Raw genomic sequence first — 11,888 nt, 5'->3', positions numbered from 1 at the left:
ACTGAAATAATGTAAACACTTTCTCAAAACTATCAACATTATATGATAATGTATAGAACTAACAGAAAACAACAGAAGAAAATGGAAGTTTTAAAGACTATAGAGATTCAGCGAAATTGATACAGGAGCGGCAGAAAGTAAACAAATATTTATATAGTTTGGGAACAGAACGATGCATCGACTTATCCAAAGTAATGGATCAATAACGGAAAATCAAGAAACAATATTGGTGGAACCCGAACGTTACTATTGTAAATTTTAAAATCAATGTGATGTTCAATCTTGCTGATCTTGAAACTGTTTTCCGTTACGCTGATGTCCCGAAAATAAATAATTTTCAGACGGATTCAATGGCTGGCCCTAGAAGCCACTAATAGCCCCAAACAAAATGCGAATAGTTAGGTCCATATATATGGATATGGATTCAGGTCTGTATATGTGTATCCATACGTTTATATATATATATATATATATATATATATATATATATATATATATATATATATATATATATATAGCTAGACAGACATAACCATAATGCTGTGTTACTTTTTTATTATAGATTGTAAGGGTCATTTTTAAACACATTACGTAGCTTCAAGATAGTGGATTCGTACTTTGGGATGAGATCATTTCGTGTGAGTAAACATGCTATTGTTGATTTATGCCCTTGAAAGGTGTAATATAACTCTTGCTGACGAATTTGATGAGATTTGAGTACAGGTAATGTGCGATTTCACAAACAATTCCAAAACTCTACTCAGACCTTTCTTATGCAAACTGATTCAAATAGAGGAGCTATTCTTACAGCAAGAATGAAGTTTTCTTGTTATTGTCAGTCGATACCTCTATCTAAAGCTGTCAGCGGGTACATATTTCCTGGGTTACGTAGCCGTTGAAAATAACCAGTATAATAAAATAGGTAACCGGTTACTTGATAAAATTTTATGATAAAAAAACAATTTAAAGAAAAAAACACAACATATAGGTTTCAATGAAACCAGGAGCAAGAGTTAGATCTAATTTCTTAATTTTCTATGCACAGTAACTGTACATAAAACCATTCCAAGAGAACAGGTTTGTGTGTGTCTGTGCGTTTGTGTGTGTGTGATTTGGACTTTTAAACTAGCGTTAAAAAATTCAGTCATATCGCTACGATGTCTGTAGTGTGATATGTTATAGTGATTTCTAGCACTTGGGCACCATGCCGCATGCATGAAGCATGATGTCCCACCCAGTCATATTATCCTGACACCAGGTCAACCAGTCCTATCACTAACCTCTTAATGCTGAGCGCCTAACCAGTCTGTTGTTAGTATCACTTTAATAAGTCTTTAGTGAGACTAGGCTGGGGTTCGAATCCGCGACATCCCGCGTGTAAGAAGGACGCCCTAAACACTAGTCCACGGAAGCGGTGTGGGTCTCTTGACTGTGAAACCATATTTGACATGTCCTTTATGTTTTGATACATATATATAGTAGACCAGTCTAAATTTAAAAGAAAATGGCGCTAGATATTAAGAGAAACGGGCTTTATCCACAGGGTGTCTTATCGTTGCTTGCAGTTTAATTATCAGTCATGCATTTACAAAAGTATTAAGATATTGAACATGTATTACAGGTAAATTGTATAAGCAACGATACGAAGCCTTACGGATTTATCGATGTGACTCATGAATGTTACATGACTAACAAATGTTAGAGGAGAGGGATTTTGTTACACTTGGAATCATTTTCTATCGGGAAATTAACAAGTCAATAGGTCCATACAAACGTTGAAAGAAGAAATCCACAGTACTATACTACAGCATTCATCATTTGTGGACTTGATGACTAGATAAAGTGAGTGTTATGCACAAATAATGTATCAGTTTGTGTATATTGTTATGACTCTATGGTCATAAACTGAGTAACGGAAACAAGCAAAACCATCAAGTTATGCAAACCTATACAGATATTTTACATTTCAACGTTATACATGAAAATGGCAGATAAAATTAAAGTTATGTTAATTAAATGCAAACTAATCCTTATAGGTCCTAAATGAATTACAAGTACTGTAAAAATGTCAAAACCGGAAATGTACTGTTCTGCTAAGAATTGTGGCATTGTCAAGATTTTCAACAGAAGCACAAGAAATGAGAACCACTCCAGTATAGGAATTGAACTGACAGCTCATTCACCTCCTTATATACACCACCTATTACGACTAAATTTCACGATGTACCCCATGTGACACATCTTATTACTCATTTTAATGCAGAATTTGTTATTCATGCGATCTGGCCCAACCGACAGGAAATAACTTAATTCTTCTAGAAACGTCGAAACACAATCAGCAAATGACAAATTAATAGCAAGTCACCATTAAGTCTAACTATTAAGAGTAAGCATCTATTTATAAATCATATGCAATGATACGCTCTTAACAGACGCAGGTCACGTAGGCTAAATCTAAATAAAGATATTTTGTACAATTTAAAGTCATGAATAAGAGTTATAAAAAAAATTAAACAACATCATGCACCAGGAGTTATAAAAATATAGATATAAATAGCATTGTTCTCTCGTTCTATTTACTAATCTATATCGATATAGCCGATTTGGGACAAGGATTTAAGCTGCAGGTCAAGATAAGTAGAAAAAATATACGTTTTTTTATAGTTTCTGTAATTATTGCATGTAATATATAAATCGTTATTTATATCCTCAGATTATGCATGTCAGTTAGCAATATATACGCTGATACCTTTCTTGAAGGCGGGCATGTATTAACCTACAACAAAAAAGTCCATGCTGTCATTTAATACATTAAGTCCATGCTGTCATTTAATACATTAAGTCCATGCTGTCATTTAATACATTAAGTCCATGCTCTCATTTAATACATTAAGTCCATGCTGTCATTTAATACATTAAGTCCATGCTGTCATTTAATACATTAAGTCCATGCTCTCATTTGATACATTAAGTCCATGCTCTCATTTGACACATTAAGTCCATGCTTTTATTTAATACGTTCTCATTTAATACATTAAGTCCATGCTCTCTTTTAATATATTAATTCCATGCTCTTATTTAATACGGTCTCATTTGATACATTAAGCCCATGCCCTCATTTAAAACGGTCTCATTTAATACATTAAGTCCATGCTCTCATTTAATAGATTAAGTCCATGCTATCATTTCATACATTAGGTCCATGCTCTCATATAATACATTAAGTCCATGTTCTCATTTAATACATTAAGTCCATGCTCTCATTTAATACATTAAGTCCATGCTCTTATTTAATACGGTCTCATTTAATACATTAAGTCCATGCTCTCTTTTAATACATTAAGTCCATGCTCTTATTTAATACGGTCTCATTTAATACATTAAGTCCATGCTCTCATTTAATACATTAAGTCCATGCTCTCATTTAATACATTAAGTCCATGCTCTCATTTAATACATTAAGTCCATGCCATCATTTAATACATTAAGTCCATGCTCTCATTTAATACATTAAGTCCATGTTCTCATTTAATATATTAAGTCCATGCTCTCCTTTAATACATTAAGTCCATGCTTGTATTTAATACGGTCTCATTTAATACATTAAGTCCATGTTCTCATTTAATACATTAAGTCCATGCTCTAATTTAATACGGTCTCATTTAATACATTAAGTCCATGCTCTCTTTTAATACATTAAGTCCATGCTCTTATTTTAAACGGTCTCATTTAATACATTAAGTCCATGCTCTCATTTAACACTGTCTCATCTAATACATTAAGTCCATGCTCTTATTTAATACGGTCTCATTTAATATATTAAGTCCATGCTCTCATTTAATACGGTCTCATTTAATACATTAAGTCCATGCTCTCTTTTAATACATTAAGTCCATGCTCTCATTTAATACATTAAGTCCATGCTCTCATTTAATACATTAAGTCCATGTTCAAATTTAATACATTAAGTCCATGTTCTCATTTAATACATTAAGTCCATGCTCTTATTTAATACGTTCTCATTTAATACATTAAGTCCATGCTCTCATTTAATACGGTCTCATTTAATACATTAAGTCCATCCTCTCATTTAATACGGTCTCATTTAATACATTAAGTCCATGCTCTCATTTAATGCATTAAGTCCATGCTCTCATTTGATACGTTAAGTCCATGCTCTCATTTAATACATTAAGTCCATGCTCTCATTTAATACATTAAGTCCATGCTCTCATTTAATACATTAAGTCCATGTTCAAACTTAATACATTAAGTCCATGTTCTCATTTAATACATTAAGTCCATGCTCTTATTTAATACGTTCTCATTTAATACATTAAGTCCATGCCCTCATTTAAAACGGTCTCATTTAATACATCAAGTCCATGCTCTCATTTAATACGGTCTCATTTAATACATTAAGTCCATGCTCTCATTTAATACATTAAGTCCATGCTCTCATTTAATACATTAAGTCCATGCTATTATTTAATACGGTCTCATTTAATAAATTAAGTCCATGCTCTCATTTAATACATTAAGTCCATGCTCTTATTTAATACGGTCTCATTTAATACATTAATTCCATGCTCTCATTTAATACATAAGTCCATGTTCTCATTTAATGCATTAAGTCCATGCTCTCATTTAATTCATTAAGTCCATGCTCTTATTTGATACGGTCTCATTTAATACATTAAGTCCATGTTCTCATTTAATACATTAAGTCCATGCTCTCATTTAATATATTAAGGACATGCTCTTATTTAATACGTTCTCATTTAATACATTAAGTCCATGCTCTCTTTTAATACATTAAGTTCATGTTCTTACTTAATACGGTCTCATTTAATACATTAAGTCCATGCTCTCTTTTAATACATTAAATCCATGCTCTCATTTAATGCGGTCTCATTTAATACATTAAGTCCATGCTCTCATTTAATACATTAAGTCCATGCTCTCATTTAATACATTAAGTCCATGCTCTCATTTAATACATTAGTCCATGTTCTCATTTAATACATTAAGTCCATGCTCTCATTTAATACATTAAGTCCATGCTCTTATTTAATACAGTCTCATTTAATACATTAAGTCCATGCTCTCTTTTAATACTTTTAGTCCATGCTCTTATTTAATACGGTCTCATTTAATACATTAAGACCATGCTCTCATTTAATACGGTCTCATTTAATACATTAAGTCCATGCTCTTATTTAATACATTAAGTCCATGCTCTCATTTAAAACATTAAGTCCATGCTCTTATTTAATACGGTCTCATTTAATACATTAAGTCCATGTTCTCATTTAATACATTAAGTCCATGCTCTCATTTAATACATTAAGTCCATGCTCTCATTTAATACATTAAGTCCATGCTTTCATTTAATACATGACGTCCATGCTCTTATTTAATACGGTCGCATTTAATACATTAAGTCCATGCTCTCATTTAATACAATAAGTCCATGCTCTCATTTAATACATTAAGTCTATGCTCTTATTTAATACGGTCTCATTTAATACATTAAGTCCATGCTCTCATTTAATATGGTCTCATTTAATACATTAAGTCCATGCTCTCATTTGATACATTAAATCCATGCTCTCATTTAATACGGGCTCATTTAATACATTAAGTCCATGCTCTCATTTAATACATTAAGTCTATGCTCTCATTTAATACATTTTCCCTTTAATCAAAAACCCGGTTAAACAACCGTTATGATCAAAGTTTCGTTGAAGAAGTTTTCCAAATTTTGACAAATGTACTATATCAGCATATTGCGAAAATGATCCTTACGGCGACACAAAGTTATAGCATATGAAAATGTTACTATGATTTTATGTCATAACGTTTATAGACGATGACAGCATAGTTCCGAAAATACTTAAAGGTGTCCCGACCTTATTAGTGTCACTATAGTTATCATTCACTACATTGCAATGAAATGCACGTAACTGTGTCATTATCTAATTCAGTAAAATTTGTAAAATATAACAAATGCAGAACAATTCAAATTTTAAAAAGGTGTATGTACCTCTCATGCCTGTCAGTAAATTTATACTCAAAAAGTAAGGAATCAAAAGCCAACACAACCGCATTTGACTCTTTTATCTTATAATACCTGACAAACAATCATGCATTTTGCTTAAATCAACGATATAGTAATCAGTTATCAGCTTGTCAGGTATACAGGCTAGACTTAATGGCATTATGCGGCATCGTTGCAACGGTTACAACAATTGCTGGAACAGTTTCGTTCCTCTGCATACTGATTCTGGCTTGTTTCAGGCACATAACTATCCAGAGCGGTTTAATGGTTTATTCATGGGAAAATTGATATATAATTGTCCGGCTGAGTGTTGACTGTGTGGTGATTACATGTGATGGAATTTGAATTTGATAATTCACTGAGGCAAGTTGTTCTTCATTTTAAGACATCAGTTTGTGTAGTGTAAATAAATGGCATTCCAAGATTCAATTTTTTATACTGAGTCTTAAATATATAATGTGTGAAATGATTTCGCCGACTGATTTGTTTTTACTGTGCAAACTGGCATTGCATTCTTTATTAAAATCTATCTATCTACATATCTATTCATCTGCCTAGAAAAATATTATTCTAGATTGTGTACACCATTGTTGTCTTCTAGAATCAATACTCCACCGACCCCTACATCACCTGCATTAACAAAAACTTTAATTTAGTGAGTGAAATCTGGAACTTAAAAAGAAATGTTGAATTCTTAAGTATTTACCAAAACGTTCGGACAGTTTTCAGACCAATGAAACCTTGATTTTCTTGCTGAGAACATTTGTCAGGAGTTCAGCAATTATACAAAAATTGGAACAAAACTTCCGATAGTATCAAGCCATATCCAAATATCATATCAGTCCCTTTTTACTGATAGGCAGAGGGAAAGCCTTGACCTGATCATCTATAGGTTTAACTTGTCCTGGTCCCAAAATATGTCCTAGAAATATAACACATGCACAGCAAAACTCAATGTTAGATAAATAAATTGGCAAGTTTGCATCAGTGAGTCTGTAATAGAATTTCCGAATTGTCTCTAAATGATCTTTACAGGTGTCATTGTAGATGATGAGATCATCGATGTAAGCATCACAGTTATCTAGACCAGATTCATTCATGTTCATTAATCGTTGAAAAGCACAAGGCAAACCGTTCCTCCCAAGCTGCGTCAATTTATATTGATAAAGTCCATCTAGAGTCACAAAAGCCGATATTTCCTTAACCATATCCGTCAGTGTAATTTGCAAAAATCCTTTTAGAAGGTCAATCTTGTTAACATATTTTGAATTTCCAATACATTCCATGTTGTCGTCGATTATTGGCAAGAGAAATGGATATGTTTTAGTCACATTGTTCACCTGTCTATAGTCTATGCACATGTCAAAGTATTATATGGTTCCGTTAAAACCATAAATGGCGAATTCCAATCAATTCTATTCAATTCTTTGAAATCATTCTTCAGTAAAAACTGAATTTCTTTTGTTTTCAAACATTCCAGTTTGAAAGGATTCATAATGTAAGGATGTTGTTTCACAGGTGTGGAATCTAGAATTTGACCGTTATTGTAGATTTTTTTTGTTGATGTAGGTACATCTGCAAAAAGTGCCCTTATTCGAGTAACTGCTGTTTTAGTACATGTTTTCTTGTTGCTGCAGATGCGAACGTTTCTGATCCAGATTATTCAGTATTTCTGAATTCCAAAGATTGGTTTATCTAAAGTCAGTAATGACCTTTCTCATTTCATATCCTAAATCCTCACGGCCTGGGACAGGTATCACTAAATTGATTACATGATTAACCTGGCTATCTATGTCAACGTACACCATTAATATGTTTATATGGCAAAATGGTTTTTGTTTTCGCTTTCTTTTCAATTATCTTAGTTTTAATAGTCCTCAAAGGAATTGCATTTGAAAATCTTGTAGACGCACATATTATGGTAACAAGTGTCGATTGCCTGGCTTGTTCTTAGGTAAGGAACCGAAACAATGTATAATTATTCTGCTAAATGGTTCGTCAAATGCAGGGATATGTTGCAGATGAGCTTTAGGTATCTTCTGATTGGGTTTTCATATCATTTGACAAGATTTACTAGATCTACAGTATTTACAAACATCACTTTTTATTTTTGGCCTTTAGAACTGATTCAAGATCTTGTGATACGTTGTATTGATCTTATATGAGCAGCCAAAAATGAGCTTCATGGGCTAGACTAAGAATATCCTGTCTGTACACTTTAGGAGCTATAATATGATAATTCATTAGCCAATTGTCATCAGCAGTTACCTCATAAGAACCATTTTCTTAAGAAAATATCAAACATGTACTTTTATGTGGCTTCAAGTTTGTTAATAGTCATTCGCAACAAATAGGATATCTCATGATCTTAATCCTGTTCTTCGACTACAAGTGTTTGTTGTTTATCACCCTGATTAGAATGAAGAGAATGAGCAGTACACAGAGGATCACTGTAATTAATACCCTTTAACTGATCCAATCGAGGAGTAAAAGTGACCTCATGAAAAGACTGACCAATACATGTGTGAGCTCAAGGAAAGGTTTCCTGATCAACATTATTCTCAACGGCTTTCTTTGCCATAGCGCTAATAACTGCACAAACTGTGTATAAATCAGAATTCTATTTTTCAATAGGACGGCCTTTCTGATCCAAACAAGGTTCACTGGTTAAAAGTGGATTAACCACAACAGTTTCTCCAACTATGTCATTGCCCGGTAATAAATGAATACCCTCGATGAGTAAAGAAGCACAGTTACGATTGTCACGGGTCCTGAAACTAAGTCTGATGACATATTTTGCACAATGGAGAGGAATATGAACAAAGTCGCATATTGCTCGCCGAATAAAAAACAATCTCATTAGGAAAAGACTTCACAGAAAAAGCAATATACCTGATAATAAAAGACAACGAGAAGCTTAATTTGCCATAATAAAATCAGACTAGAGTTGTTTGACCCAACAAATGTATTGCTTTCAATACTTGACCTTGACCTCTTAGAAATAAGAGCATTTGAATTAGGTCTATCTTGATTCTGTTTCTTACTTTTCAATTGGAAGCAATCAGAAATAACGTGCCCCATTTTGTTACAGTAGGTATATGGAGGAAGTAATAAGGATTTCTGATACATCTTACCAGACACCTGATTTATAAAAGTTGGGCCAGTTGAAATTTGAAAGTGATCGTAGTTTGAAATATGTTTGTAACATAAGTCTGTTCAGTTTAAGACTTAGTGACAAAAGAAACGTTGTGTGCTAAAGAATACTTGTCACGAGTACAATCATCATTTCCCAAAATCTCGGCCTTATGCTCATCAAGGTAAATATTAACGTCTCTATGTACGCTCTTCTTAACTGTTTCAACTAATATGAGTTGTCTGAGATTTTTGTAATCTTCGCCAACTTTCATGGCTGTACACCACCTATCAAATAACTGCTCTTTTTCTCTTCGACTTCGACATGAGTTTGTCCATTTTCCTTTTTATAGTTCAAAAACTTTTTTCAATAAGCCTTAGGTACCACCTCATAACCCTTCAATATACATTCCTTGACTAGTTCATAATCAGGACTTTGCTGTAATGACATGGAAGTGTAGAACTACACGAGCTTTGCCAAAACGTGCGCTTTGTAACAACATAATCCAATGCTTTCTTGACCATTTCAAATTTTTAGCAATTTGTTTCAAAATGAGGAAAAGATTTATCTTCGTCTTTTTCCTTATAACGTGGTACTATATATATATATATATATATATATATATATATATATATATATATATATATATATATATATATATATCATCACAGTATATATCTTTTCTGGGAGAAATAAACATCAGAGCACCAAAAGAAAAGAAAAAAATTGACCACACAAAGCCAGTTCACACACAGAAACTATATAGCAGACAAAACACTATAGCGTATACATAGCAAAAATTGACGTTTGGAGATCGTTGGCCACGATCACTGGAAATAGGGATCATCATATGTAACTATCCAAAGACAAATATGTCAATGAGTAAACAAATTATTAATTGTATAGAATAAACCTATCAAGTAGCAGAAGAGGATGCAATAAGGGGCATGTATATACAGGAGCGTCAGAGAATGATTAATTCAAGAAAGTAGCAAATTAAGAGAAACCACTGCAACAAAAATGATTATATAAATAAATTCTCATCACAAACTTCTTTTTGATTGTTTACAGAAAAAAAACACAAATATTAGAGGGTGTGGATATGAAAACATAAAAGCCTTTGAATGTTTCGGACAAAAGCCAATAGCCAATTATATCTAAATTGCGAAGGTGTGCCCACAAAATAAAATTAACATTCTTCTAGAATATAGATAACTGCAATTAAGTATTCAAGTTAGGGACATTATGTCGTCTCGGACTCTGTCGATAAATTCCAAGTAATTGGAGATGTTCGTTACGTTTCGTACAAAATGATTATAATTGCTTTAGTAATTTAACGTATTTCATTTTGACTCAGGACTTAATTCTGCAATGAATTTAAAAATCATTTTAGTTGTAAATATTTCTGGACTGTATTCGGAGTATTTGAGCAGTATTTGGGTGTATTTGGACAGTATTTGGGTGTATTTGGGTATATTTGGGCAATATTTGGGAGTATTTGGGTAAATCGTGCTGCCGATCTCGGCCTGATCCATATTTTATGTTTAATGTTATTTATATTATTTTCAAGTGTAACATAATTTATGCCCAAACAATTTGTGTACCAATCGAGCCTTAAACATGCCCACACTAGACCAGGAATAAACAAAAACACGATCAGTTTAAGGAGTGTATGAGAACATAAAATGCATTTATACCTCACTATTTGACATGAAAATAAAGGGAGATTGTTCATAATGGCAACTGTGATAACACACATTAAGGAGGAACCAGCTTGTCTGATCTGTTTGGGATTATTCCATCTAAAAAGACAGCTACCGTGTGCCCACACATTCTCTCAGAGTTGTCTGTAGTTCTACAGAACAAGCAAGGTTACATAATATGGGAAAATGGATACATTAAGTGTCAAACAGAATACATCAACTAGTCAGTGGGCGACTCTTTTTTCCAGCCGACATTGTGATACACTCAATGTTAACCACGAAATCGAAAGTAGATCGTATATGTGATGCTTGTAATACTGTAGACCAACAAGTTGTTCTCCACCTTTATATTTTGTTTGACTGGCGGTGGACACCAACGTTATTATGCACTGCTTGTTCATCATAATAATCATGTTCTTCTTATTAGTAATGTAAAGTATTAATATGTAGGTATGTATGTATGTATGTATGTATGAAACAAAATCCATTTATAACATTGTAAATGTTATGAAATATGATTGAAAATACTACCACTAGTAATAATAATGAATTATTATTATTATTATTACAATTATTGTGAAGCATATTGTCACATCTGAATACAGTTTATGGTTTTATTACAATTTATTTATCATTCGCTCTATCTGACATTTCTAAAATGACTTCTCTCTCTGTGTCTCTCTCTCTCTCCTAAATTTCTGCCGTAACGACACAGCTCCCACCAAAGCATTAGTAAGTTGCCAGTGATATATGCCTCGGAAGATGGTTTTCATGCGTTACTCTTACCATGTGGTGATGCTACTTTACACTGCTTTACACGCATGCGTGGGTAAGTCAAATCTGAGGTCAACAGCCGATGAATACACAGGTGATCTGTTCTAACAGGAATTTATACTAAAAAAAAAAGTGTGTGTTCTAATGGATTTAACGCTGTGGATCATTAGAAGATAGATTATACTTACCGTATGGATACAAGGGTTAGTCTAAATAA

General features: G+C 32.9%; 1 protein-coding gene across 1 annotated transcript in view; it reads left to right on the top strand.

Annotated features, from left to right (window-relative positions):
• Positions 1 to 11,888, top strand: part of LOC149788701 (uncharacterized) — a 65,290-nt gene that overhangs the window by 52,735 nt on the left and 667 nt on the right. The gene's annotated exons all lie outside the window — the stretch shown is intronic.

The sequence above is a fragment of the Sinohyriopsis cumingii genome, chromosome 11 (assembly GCF_028554795.1).
Source record: "Sinohyriopsis cumingii isolate HCF-2022 chromosome 11, ASM2855479v2, whole genome shotgun sequence".
Lineage (NCBI taxonomy): Eukaryota > Metazoa > Mollusca > Bivalvia > Unionida > Unionidae > Sinohyriopsis > Sinohyriopsis cumingii.
Note: the sequence above shows the minus strand (reverse complement) of the source record. Positions and strands in the feature narration are given on the sequence as shown.